The sequence below is a fragment of the Oncorhynchus mykiss genome, chromosome 10 (genome assembly GCF_013265735.2).
Source record: "Oncorhynchus mykiss isolate Arlee chromosome 10, USDA_OmykA_1.1, whole genome shotgun sequence".
Classification (NCBI taxonomy): Eukaryota; Metazoa; Chordata; class Actinopteri; order Salmoniformes; family Salmonidae; genus Oncorhynchus; species Oncorhynchus mykiss.
Window position 1 is genome coordinate 65,066,853 of NC_048574.1, and position 10,609 is coordinate 65,077,461.

Genomic DNA, 10,609 nt, shown 5'->3' on the forward strand with positions numbered 1-10,609 from the left:
TATTTATCTACCTGGTACCACCATAGACTATATCTATATGTATCTACCTGGTACCACCATAGACTATATCAATATGTATCTACCTGGTACCACCATAGACTATATCAATATGTATCTACCTGGTACCACCATAGACTATATCAATATCTATCTACCTGGTACCACCATAGACTATATCTATATTTATCTACCTGGTACCACCAAAGACTATATCTATATTTATCTACCTGGTACCACCATAGACTATATCTATATGTATCTACCTGGTACCACCATAGACTATATCAATATCTATCTACCTGGTACCACCATAGACTATATCTATATTTATCTACCTGGTACCACCAAAGACTATATCTATATTTATCTACCTGGTACCACCAAAGACTATATCTATATTTATCTACCTGGTACCACCATAGACTATATCTATATTTATCTACCTGGTACCACCAAAGACTATATCTATATTTATCTACCTGGTACCACCATAGACTATATCTATATTTATCTACCTGGTACCACCATAGACTAAATCAATATTTACCCTTCAATGTTCACTTTTTTCTTTGTAAGTGAACATTGTCTCAGCAAAACTTTTAGGATAGGATTGTTACCTTGTAGAACAGTTTGAAGGTGTAATTTCCCCTCGGTGTTTCCAAGGCTATTTCGTGACCTGCTAGTATTTTCTTCCAGAGGGGCATCTTTATCCTCATATCCACCTTAAAACACAGCATATATGCTTACAATTGTATCCCCTACAGCCAGGTTTGACTCTGGTTTGGCTCCTCGCTTGTTTGCGTTCAGTTCAGAGCCAGAGCCAAGGGACGGAGAGAGCAAAATATTGTTTATCATCTTCTCCTCTCTACCTCTCCTCCTCTCCACACAGCTAAATTCCACAGCCGGTAAACAACTCCAGAACACGACGTAGAACCACTGTATAAATCTCCATGTGAAAATACTGGTTGAAGGTTTGAAGCCATTTCTTTTTGATAGCGAGATTGTCCACAGGTGACTACGTCTATTCTATTTGAGATCCACTGTGAGTGAAAATTCTGCCTTTTTATGAAGATAGAAACACACAGTTCAGTTAACCTGAAGTCATTAACATGTATTTTAACTATATAGTTAATGCTACTGTTTATCAACTTTACTTAGACCTCTATTTTCCCCATATGTCAAATGCTTTCGTATATTCACAATATGCTATGAGCTGTTGAAAAACCTCCAAGTCAGCAAAGAAAGAATACATTTTTCCTTTGGCGCTTGGAGATGATTGCATATACAGTAAGCACAAATAAGAGTGCCAAGTAATCACACATGCATGCACCTCCTCTCAAATTGGGAGCAGAGATGCTTGTGAAATACCTCTCCTGCCCCCATTTTAGTGTGAGGTGTGGTGGAGATGAGGCGGGAGGCAAACATGAAAAAATACTACTAAAACCAGTGAGAGAGAGAGACAGGAGAGGTGAGGAAGAAAGGAGAGATGAGGGGAGAGAGAAAGGAGAGGTGAGGAAGAAAGGAGAGATGAGGGGAGAGAGAAAGGAGTGGTGAGGGGAGAGAAAAAGGAGAGGTGAGGGGAGAGAGAAAGGAGAGATGAGGGGAGAGAGAAAGGAGAGATGAGGGGAGAGAGAAAGCAGAGGTGAGGAAGAAAGGAGAGGTGAGGGGAGAGAGAAAGGAGAGATGAGGGGAGAGAGAAAGGAGAGGTGAGGAAGAAAGGAGAGATGAGGGGAGAGAGAAAGGAGAGGTGAGGGGAGAGAAAAAGCAGAGGTGAGGAAGAAAGGAGAGGTGAGGGGAGAGAGAAAGGAGAGATGAGGGGAGAGAGAAAGGAGAGGTGAGGAAGAAAGGAGAGATGAGGGGAGAGAGAAAGGAGAGGTGAGGGGAGAGAAAAAGCAGAGGTGAGGAAGAAAGGAGAGGTGAGGGGAGAGAGAAAAGAGAGGTGAGGAAGAAAGGAGAGGTGAGGGGAGAGAGAAAGGAGAGGTGAGGGGAGAGAGAAAGGAGAGGTGAGGAAGAAAGGAGAGATGAGGGGAGAGAGAAAGGAGAGGTGAGGAAGAAAGGAGAGGTGAGGGGAGAGAGAAAGGAGAGGTGAGGAAGAAAGGAGAGGTGAGGGGAGAGAGAAAGGAGAGGTGAGGAAGAAAGGAGAGATGAGGGGAGAGAGAAAGGAGAGGTGAGGAAGAAAGGAGAGGTGAGGGGAGAGAGAAAGGAGAGGTGAGGGGAGAGAAAGGAGAGTTGAAGGGAAAGAGAAAGGAGAGGTGAGGGGGAGAGAGAAAGGAGAGGTGAGGGGGAGAGAGAAAGGAGGGGTGAGGGGAGAGAGAAAGGAGAGGTGAGGGGTGAGAGAAAGGAGAGGTGAGGGGAGAGAGAAAGGAGTGGTGAGGGGAGAGAGAAAGGAGAGGTGAGGGGAGAGAAAGGAGAGGTGAGGGGGAGAGAGAAAGGAGAGGTGAGGGGTGAGAGAAAGGAGAGGTGAGGGGAGAGAGAAAGGAGTGGTGAGGGGAGAGAGAAAGGAGAGGTGAGGGGAGAGAAAGGAGAGGTGAGGGGAGAGAGAAAGGAGAGATGAGGGGAGAGAGAAAGGAGAGGTGAGGGGTGAGAGAAAGGAGAGGTGAGGGGGAGAGAAAGGAGAGGTGAGGGGAGAGAGAAAGGAGAAGTGAGGGGAGAGAGAGAGGAGAGGTAAGGGGTGAGAGAAAGGAGAGATGAGGGGAGAGAGAAAGGAGAGGTGAGGGGAGAGAGAAAGGAGAGGTGAGGGGAGAGAGAAAGGAGAGGTGAGGGGAGAGAGAAAGGAGAGGTGAGGGGGAGAGAAAGGAGAGGTGAGGGGAGAGAGAAAGGAGAGATGAGCGGGAGAGAGGAAGGAGAAGTGAGGGGGAGAGAGAAAGGAGAGGTGAGGGAAGAGAGAAATTAGATCTGAGGGGTTGAGAGAGAGGAGAGGTGAGGGAGAGAGAACGGTGAAGGGAGAGAGACCTCTGACTCCCCTCTCACCCTCACCCCACAGCCCCACACCGAGGTGGTCTGGAGTCTGGATAAGAAGTGTGTAATTTGGCAGAGGTGGCTAGACTACGCAGATGATCCAGTATAAACAGCTGGGTGTCTCTGCCCTGCAGCACCGGGAGAAAAAAACTGACTGGGAGGACACGAGAGAGAGAAAAAGGTGACAATGGTGTGTGTGAGTGTGTATGTGTGCGTGTGTGACCATTTGTGCGTACACGTGTGCGTGTGCACCTGTGTGTGTGTACATGAGAGAGACGTCAAGGCGGTGCTCCTAGCCCCAGTGCCGATGGTAATCCAACTGATTAAACGTCTGTGGCGAGCTGCTCTGTGACAAAGAGATGCATTCTAGGGGAAGGAGCAGACATTGGCCCTATGTAAATGGGAAGTATTTGTATTCATTGGTTGGGAACTGAGGAGAAGGAAAGAAATAGTGAAATAGTCCCCCATGGGTGATTTTGACTAGTGAGGGCGCTTTTGAGGTGCTTCATGCCTCCAAATGAGGCCTTTTCTCACTAACAGAGTAAAGTTGCAGGTCCTCTTTCATGCTTTTCAAAAGTTTTTCTCCCTCGTCTCGTTGAGAAGTCGCTGAACTGTGCTCAGTGGTTTTGTTCTGGCACGGAGGGAAGGGTTGACGAGATAAAGATATGAAATGTAGATGTCGCTTGAGATGCATATTTCCCCTTTTAGTGTATCACATGTAATATATCCACGAATCAAAAGTCAGAGAATTTATAATTCAATTTCTACTTCTCTGATTTTTCTAATTTGGAGTCTGTTGAAACCCCCTGACCAGGAGAGCTCAGTCGAAAACAGGGATTATTGTTGGCATAATGTTTTTTATTACTCCTATGTTTTATTCATTCGAGTATTCAAGTATTCGCTTGGCTCGGGCTCAAGCCCCTTTTTAATGAGGTGGGGGAGTCTGCTGACTGTAATTGAAAGAATACATCAGAATTAGGATATCGCTGGTGGTCAAACAATCTCACCCGCGGCACTAATATTTAGACGCAGTCGTTCTCACTCCTCAGGTGCAATACCTCTAGACCTGAGAGAACAGAGTTACATGGGAAAGATTGATCATTCGTGTGAATACTGTACACGAGAGTGTTCTACTCATGAAAGAAAACAAATTGGCTCTTTTCTCCAACTCTCCAAACATTAAACATGAATCTGAAGCTCTTCTGCCCACTGTAAATGATCAGTGAAAGGTTATTTCATGTTTATAAAAATGTTAGATAATTAGTCAATAGTTTTTGGCCGTACTACATTTTTATTTATGATTGAACTTTAAAAAAAAATATTATCAAAACAAATCATGAATTCTTGTTTAATTCCAACGTACAGATAATCATTCAAATGTGTACAACATGTTGAGATTCTCATCAATTCCATCTATATTAGAACAAGCTCACAGGCAACTATAATGCATATCAATCTAAAGTGAATGCTTGGGTCTGTAATACAAATTAGAAATCACAATGTACATGACTGGAGTTTTTGGATGTGAATGAGGTCATATTTCATTTGAAAACTACAAATGTTCAGTGTTAGTGCTGCATTACAAATAATATACATTGTGTTCTCAGTATCTGTGTTTAGTGAAAGAGATATACACTCAAATTAATATGGTTTGCAGGTATGTCTGGGGTTTGCTTGTAAATGAGGTTTCTATATATTTCATATTTGCCTGGTTAAATAAATACATGAATAACTCAACGTTTCCTGAGGGATGTAGAGTGAATACATCTGCTCTGTAATCACTCATGAGAGGGACTATACATTTACAAACATGTTGATATTGCCAACTAATTAAAATACATTTGGTGCTTCATGTACATTATATCAAATCCGCAAAATCTTGTCAACATTCACACACGCACACACACACACACACACGCACACACGCACACACGCACGCACACACACACGAACACGCACGCTGGTGGTTGCAAACAAATTTAAACAAGAGGCACAGTCAGAATGGGACTGGCCACCCCTCAGAGCCTGGTTCCTCTCTAGGTTTCTTCCTAGGTTCCTGCCTTGCTAGGGAGTTTTTTCCTAGCCACCGTGTTTCTACATCTGCATTGCTTGCTCTTTGGGGTTTTAGGCTGGGTTTCTGTATAAGCACTTTGTGACATTGGCTGATGTAAAAAGGGCTACATTTTATTGAAATTGGATTGAGAGGCGTTTAGAGATTATTACAGTTTTGTTCAATCACTTTGGAAAAAATGTTCAGATGTAAGTGGTATAAGTGGTATGGGGTTACCCATGTAAGTGGTATGGGGTTTAACACGTCTTTCACCCCTTAGTCCTTCATGCAAAATCAAAGTTTTCTGTGAAATACCATGAGAACATTCAGCTTAGTCACCAATACATCAGATAATGAAGGGCTCACCATTTAGTCATTTTAACTACCGTTTAATCCAACAGCAAAAAATAAAAGATACACATTTCAAAACTGTTCTTTTCGAAGTGTTGAATAGAAAGAATAGTAGATGGTAAATGTCATTTTCCACACAGTATTTTACTATAAATTGACCTGCAAATCATCAGAAATATGTCTGTCTACGCAGTACAAATCATCAGAAATATGTCTGTCTACGCAGGACAAATCATCAGAAATATGTCTGTCTACGCAGGACAAATCATCAGAAATATGTCTGTCTACGCAGGACAAATCATCAGAAATATGTCTGTCTACGCAGGACAAATCATCAGAAATATGTCTGTCTACGCAGGACAAATCATCAGAAATATGTCTGTCTACGCAGGACAAATCATCAGAAATATGTCTGTCTACGCAGGATAAATCATCAGAAATATGTCTGTCTACGCAGGACAAATCATCAGAAATATGTCTGTCTACGCAGGATAAATCATCAGAAATATGTCTGTCTACGCAGGACAAATCATCAGAAATATGTCTGTCTACGCAGGACAAATCATCAGAAATATGTCTGTCTACGCAGGACAAATCATCAGAAATATGTCTGTCTACGCAGGACAAATCATCAGAAATATGTCTGTCTACGTAGGACAAATCATCAGAAATATGTCTGTCTACGCAGGACAAATCATCAGAAATATGTCTGTCTACGCAGGACAAATCATCAGAAATATGTCTGTCTACGCAGGACAAATCATCAGAAATATGTCTGTCTACGCAGGACAAATCATCATAAATATGTCTGTCTACGCAGGACAAATCATCATAAATATGTCTGTCTACGCAGGATAAATCATCAGAAATATGTCTGTCTACGCAGGATAAATCATCAGAAATATGTCTGTCTACGCAGGACAAATCATCAGAAATATGTCTGTCTACGCAGGACAAATCATCAGAAATATGTCTGTCTACGCAGGACAAATCATCAGAAATATGTCTGTCTACGCAGTACAAATCATCAAAAATATGTCTGTCTACGCAGGACAAATCATCAGAAATATGTCTGTCTACGCAGGACAAATCATCAGAAATATGTCTGTCTACGCAGTACAAATCATCAGAAATATGTCTGCCTACGCAGGACAAATCATCATAAATATGTCTGTCTACGCAGGACAAATCATCAGAAATATGTCTGTCTACGCAGGACAAATCATCAGAAATATGTCTGTCTACGCAGGACAAATCATCAGAAATATGTCTGTCTACGCAGGACAAATCATCAGAAATATGTCTGTCTACGCAGGACAAATCATCAGAAATATTGGTATAATAAAGCAGTTGGCTACAGTGAAAACCTACCAGCTCTCACCGTCTCACCTCAGAATGAGACGGTCATCCATCCAAGTGTTTAAGGTTATGTTTAGACATTATATGGGTTAAGTTCAGGCATTAACTATACATTCTTAAAGGAAAACCCCACCCAAAGACTATTTCATGATTTAATTAGTCCATTGTTAACATGTTTTATTGCTTCTTAGCAATCAGGTTTCAAGATATGTAACTTTCAATACACAGAAATCATCCCTGTACGATGCAGGGATAATTTATGTGTTTTGAACTTTACCTATAGTTATATAGTGTGTATAAGCTGGAAGTAAAAGCCTAACTGTTGTTGTCCATTAGTTTACACCAATTAGGGGAAGGATGGCAGGATTAGGGGAAAATAATGAAGGAAAACATAAAAAACTATATCTAATTTATATATATACATACAGTACCAGTCAAAAGTTTGGACACACCTACTCATTCAAGGGTTTACATTGTAGAATAATAGTGATGACATCAGAACTAGGAAATAACACATATGGAATCATGTAGTAACCAAAAAAGTGTTAAACAAATCAAACTTTTGTCCGGAACTGTATTTTCCAAATAAAACATGGGGTATTGGAAAGGACGCAGACTATTGCATTGATGTAAGCCACAATACATCTGCAATATTAAAGCTCATCAACCCCCTAATATTAAAAAAAAAAACATTATATCGCTGGATTCAAACTTGCAACCTTTGGGTTCAGAAGCAGATGCTTAAGACTCTCCAACCATCCCCGTCCACAACACCCTAGCGAAACCGAAACCACCTTGAAAGTAACAGCGCTCACTGTTGCCCCTAGTGGCCGGTTTCCACATCATCTCCTGACTTCCTCAGACATTTAGGTTGACCTGGCTGATAAAAATGTAGCAAGGTGTTGTAATGACAATTCTGCCCCATGCAACATTGTACAAGATCACCTTTTCTGTGTGACTTGTCAGCTGATACAGTATTTCCTGTCTCTTTCCTTGAAATTCATAAGCTTAAGGTGTATCAATTCAATTCATATAATGAGTGGAATATATTGTTATATACAACCCAAAATTGTAGCACATAGTACCTCTTTCCACCTTGTCTTATTGAAATACACTGGCTAATGGAGAATGATGATGTAGTATTTACAGCCACATCCATTTGATTTGGTTTTACCTTCCAAATTGGTACATTTATGAGGTAAAAATATGATTATTGTGGATGTGGTGGTTGTGGTTGTAGTTGTTGTTGTGGATTTGGTGGTTGATGTTGTGGTTGTGGTGGTTGTGGTTGTGGTAGTTGTTGTTGTGGTTGTGGTGGTTGTGGTGGTGGTAGTTGTTGTTGTTGTTGTGGTTGTTGTTGTTGTTGTGGTTGTGGTTGTTGCTGTGGTTGTGGTGGTTGTGGTTGTTGTGGTGGTTGTGGTTGTTGTGGTGGTTGTGGTGGTGGTTGTGGTAGTTGTTGTTGTGGTTGTGGTGGTTGTTGTTGTGGTGATGGTTGATGTGGTAGTGGTGGTGGTTGTGGTTGTTGTTGTGGTTGTGGTAGTGGTGGTGGTTGTTGTGGTGGGGGTGGTGGTTGTGGAGGTTTTGGTGGTGGTTGTTGTTGTGGTTGTGGTAGTGGTGGTGGTTGTTGTGGTGGGGGTGGTGGTTGTGGAGGTTTTGGTGGTGGTTGTTGTTGCGGTTGTGGTGGTGGTTGTGTTTGTGGTGGTTGTGGTTGTGGTGGTGGTGGTGGTTGTGGTTGTTGTGGTTGTGGTTGTTGTGGTGGTGGTGGTTGTGTTTGTGGTGGTTGTGGTTGTTATTGTGGTTGTGGTTGTGGTTGTTATTGTGGTTGTGGTTGTGGTTGTTATTGTGGTTGTGGTTGTTATTGTGGTGGTGGTTGTGGTTGTTATTGTGGTTGTGGTTGTGGTTGTTATTGTGGTTGTGGTTGTGGTGGTGGTTGTGGTTGTTATTGTGGTTGTGGTTGTTATTGTGGTGGTGGTTGTGGTTGTTATTGTGGTTGTGGTTGTGGTTGTTATTGTGGTTGTGGTTGTGGTTGTTATTGTGGTGGTGGTTGTGGTTGTTATTGTGGTGGTGGTTGTGGTTGTTATTGTGGTTGTGGTTGTGGTTGTTATTGTGGTGGTGGTTGTGGTTGTTATTGTGGTGGTGGTTGTGGTTGTTATTGTGGTTGTGGTTGTGGTTGTTATTGTGGTGGTGGTTGTGGTTGTTATTGTGGTTGTGGTTGTGGTTGTTGTTGTGGTGGTGGTTGTGGTTGTTATTGTGGTGGTGGTTGTGGTTGTTATTGTGGTTGTGGTTGTGGTTGTTGTTGTGGTGGTGGTTGTTATTGTGGTTGTGCTTGTTATTGTGGTGGTGGTTGTGGTTGTTATTGTGGTTGTGGTTGTGGTTGTGGTTGTTGTTGTGGTGGTGGTTGTGGTTGTTGTTGTGGTGGTGGTTGTGGTTGTTATTGTTATTGTGGTTGTGGTTGTTGTTGTGCAAATACATGTTTTATTTTTTAAATATTATTAAAATTGTATATGTTGTCTTCCTCTTTTATTCAACTGTGTGTGTGTGCCTGTGTGTGTGTGTGCCTGTGTGTGTGTGTGTGTGTGTGTGTGTGAGTGTGTGTGTGTGTGTGTGCAGGAGTGAGGTCTAAAAGGTTGTGTTCAGGTACAGTATTATTAATGTGTTCCTATTGATCAGACCAGAGGCGGTGGTGTGGTGAGGGAGACAAACCTACTGCCTGCAGCCTCCCCACAGCGCTACAGAGCCATATGTCATGCTGTTTGACCACATCATGTACTACTACTGATTCTCCTCCTGCCTCCCAAGATGTGGGGTTGGGGGTGGAGGGGTGAGGGGGGTCTGAGTGTGTGTATGTTGTGTGTGTGTGTGTGTGTATGTTGTGTGTGTGTGTTGGGCAAGTGTGAAGTATGTGTTCAAAAAGGTTCACCTACAGGTTTCTTGGTGGTGGAAGAGGCACAAAGCTTGAATTATTTACCAGAAACACACACGCTTTCCCACTCTGGTGTCCTCAGATCAATTGCTGTGGCAATGAAACCAAATTATGGTTGGATTCCCACAGTTTTGGATTGCAAAGGTTTGCTGCTTTTATATCAAATGGAGCAATGGTCAGACATTAGGTTCTGGAATCAGAATTGACTCAACTTTCCCAATGAGCTAAACCAACTCTGGTGCCTATCTGAAAATACATCTGAAAATACATCTGAAAGCCTTTTGACTTGTGTATTTAATTGTGTGCCATCTATCAATAATGGTAATACGTCATGATAAATGAAAGAACATCTGTGGCAGAACAGAATCCTTTTCAACACGATCACACAGCTGTGTGTGTGAGATTCTGCTTAATCAAATGTATTTTAACAAAATCACACACATTTACTCCTGAGCCTGACAAATCTAAAAATGTTAACATCACACCATTACCCATTACCGTTACCTGAAAAACGACGACTGCGTATTGGAACGGACCTGCAGTATCCACCCGCCTCTAGCCTGGGGATTAATCATTAAAACAACATGGGACCGCTGTTAAACTTTCCCCAGAGCACCATCTCCTACTCTGACACTCATCACCCTGAGTACAGCCTGAATAATGCTGGTCACTTACAGTAGAGTATGTGGAGCTTGACTTGTCACAGCCACTGCCTGGCTGCCTTTGGTGAGCGTCTAATAGTGGCATATGGAGATGATCATTGTCAGCCTTGCCAGCTCCAGTCCTCTCAGCTGTCACACCACGACTGAAGCTGTAGTCGTCAATCTTCCCACGTCCCTTCCACCTCTCTACAGTCAAGAGCTGTCAGGCTGGCTTTCCCACAACGGGGGAGGATGCTTTACACTCTACTCACCACACACGCATACATGTGGACGAGTTGGCGCACACACACACATTTACACACCACT

At 42.6% G+C, this 10,609-nt stretch overlaps 1 pseudogene; it reads right to left on the bottom strand.

Moving 5' to 3' along the window:
- Positions 1-8,069: 8,069 nt before the first annotated feature.
- Positions 8,070-9,143, bottom strand: LOC118936931 (annotated as a pseudogene).
- Between the last annotated feature and the right edge of the window lie 1,466 nt (positions 9,144-10,609).